The 2722-nt window shown below is 37.5% G+C and overlaps 1 non-coding gene across 1 annotated transcript; it reads right to left on the bottom strand.

Moving 5' to 3' along the window:
• Positions 1 to 932: 932 nt before the first annotated feature.
• On the bottom strand, positions 933 to 1039 carry LOC121220456 (small nucleolar RNA R71). Its single transcript, XR_005917658.1, has one exon. It is a non-coding gene; the product is annotated as a small nucleolar RNA R71 (small nucleolar RNA).
• Positions 1040 to 2722: the final 1683 nt, after the last annotated feature.

The raw sequence follows: 2722 nt of genomic DNA, 5'->3' as shown, positions 1-2722 counted from the left end.
GATTCTTCTCCATTTAGCAACCAATGCACATATGTGCTCACACAAAAATGCTAAAAAGGAGGTTCAAGAATCATCAAGCCATCATCACATGCATCATTAACAAGCTTCATATTTTGCATGCAATGGCATTAACACAACCTCCACCTAGGCCGAATCTTAACTCATCCTCAATGCCTCATCACCACAACATCAAACACCAACCAAGAATGATGCATCCATGGTCAAGTGCCATTTCCATCACATAGCAAGATTTAGACCATGGGCTAGGTAGAACTCAAGCTAACAACTAAAACATGCATGCATCTCATGGAACATCATCAAACATACCTTAGCCTAGCTACATGCATGGTCGAATCTCTTCACCTTTCTTCTTCTTTCCTCCTTAAAATTTTTGGCCAAGGATGAACCAAAGGATGAGAATTTTTTTTTCTTTGTTTTTCTTTCTAATTTAGGCTAAATGAAGGTGAGAAAGGATGAACACAAAATTTTCTCCTTCCTTCTCTTTAGCTCACGGCAATGGGAGGGCAACCACACATTTTTTTTTCTTTTGTTTTCCATTTCTTTATTACCCATACTCCTTATTTTATTCTTCCATTAACAAAACATGTTTCATGACATGTTTTGCCCATCATTCCTTGTCATGGCCGGCCACTACTCATTAGGGGGGAAATTTGACATGCAAGTCCCCCCTTTGTCCACATGCACTAATAGGTCCTCACACATTGACCTATCACATTTTAGAATTTTCTCACATAAGTCCTATAGACTAAATTCACATGAAATCAACCAAATTGAAGCTTGAAATTTTCACACATTCATAATTACATATTCTAGACAATAAGTATCACATTCAAACATTTCGGTGACTCGGTTTAGCGGTCCCGAAACTACTTCCCGACTAGGGTCAACTTTGGGCTGTCACAAAGACGATCCAACTAAGTAGAGATATCGCTACATTCAAGCAATTAGAAGGAGAAAGCTTCCATGAAGCTTGAGAATGTTTAAAGATTTTGATTCAAATATACCCACATCATGGTCTACTCAAGTGGTTGAGGCTTCAAATATTTTATAACAGGTTCGATGCACATGCACGCTTAGGACTCGATGGAACTGCAGGAGGAGCCTCGATGAACAGAACATACGAGGATGCATATGACTTAATAGAGAACATGGTGATGAATTCTTGCTAGTGGCCAAACGAAAGGTTTACTTATGGCCAGAGACCACCTACAGTAAAAGTTGTCCAGGTTGATGTCAAATACTAACAAATTTTGGACATGCTTAACCGCATAAAGTCCACATCCAGCGTGTCTTCAACGTTTGGCGGAGATAAACCTTTTAGCCATTATTTTTATAATCCATCCGAGAACGTGAACTATATCGAGAATAGGGGTGGAAACCCATATTCAAACACTTAAAACCCTGGAAGGAGAGATCACCCAAACCTGAGATAGGGCATAAACTAGGGAGGAGGTAACAGTTCTAAACCTATTAAAAATGCTAACTACCAACCTCCATATTTGTAGAAGCCTCAAGAAAGGGCCAACCTAAATAAACATACTGTATGTAGTTAATGCCTAGGTCGAATTAAGAGAGGAGATACAATCAATGAGCACAGAAGGAAAACAAGTGCAATCTGAGTGCACCCACACAAATAAAGCATTAACTAAACTCGAAGATCAAATGAACCAATTGATGAGCATGATAGGAGACATCAAAAGGCAAATTGACACCAGAATCCCAAAAAATACCGAGAAAAATCGTCAGAGAGAAGGAAAGGAGCAGGTAAAGGCAATTGTGCTTGTTCAGGTAAAGTATTGAGTAACCCGAAAAACTCAACTCAAGAGGAGAACAAGGATGATACTGATGATCTTAAAAAGGAAAGCCCTCAAAACATTGATGATGAACTTGAATCAGAGAAGATAACTGAGCTGGCAGCTGATATGGAAGATGAGTTGAAAAAAGAACTCGTACTAGCCAAGGTATCGTTCCCCTCACGGTTAGAAGATAAGTGACAACGGGATGAAGTAAAGTTTGTAAGTTTCCTAAAATTATTCAAATATCTGAATGTTAATTTTCCTCTAATTGAATTAATTGAAAAAGTTCCTAAATACGCCAAGTATTTGAAAGAAATTATGTCTAGGCATAAGAAAATTAAAATAGTAGAGTAGGTTAACATAGACGTGTCATGTAGTGTGATAATTTCTAAACAAATGCCTCCAAAACTGAAAGACCTAGGGAGCTTCAAAATTTCTATAGAGATAGAGATATCCCTTCAATAAGGCCCTATGTGACTTAGGAGCCAGTATTAATTTAATGCCCTTATCAATATATGAAAAACTTGGGCTAGGGAACTTAGAAATACATAGATTACACTACAATTAGCTGACAGGTCTTCAGTACAATCAAAGGAAGGACTTGAAGATGTGTTGGTTAAGTTGTCTAACTTCAACATCCCAGTGATTTGATCATTTTAGATTTTGAGGAAGACTGTGAGATACCCATTATATTAGGTAGACCGTTCTGGCCACATCTATGTCTATTGATTTAGAAAATAATAAATTAACAATGAAAATTAATAAGAAGACTAAGGTCTTTAAATGTGGTCACCAATAGAATGAAGGAAATAGCGAAAGGTTAGTTCATGTCATGAAATATCAGTAAAGAACCTTAACTACCTTGAGCCAGAAAAGGCATATGTGATTAGTGCATGAAAAAAGTG

This window comes from Gossypium hirsutum, chromosome D08, assembly GCF_007990345.1.
Source record: "Gossypium hirsutum isolate 1008001.06 chromosome D08, Gossypium_hirsutum_v2.1, whole genome shotgun sequence".
Taxonomy (NCBI): domain Eukaryota; kingdom Viridiplantae; phylum Streptophyta; class Magnoliopsida; order Malvales; family Malvaceae; genus Gossypium; species Gossypium hirsutum.
This window is presented reverse-complemented; position numbering and strand designations above follow the sequence as displayed.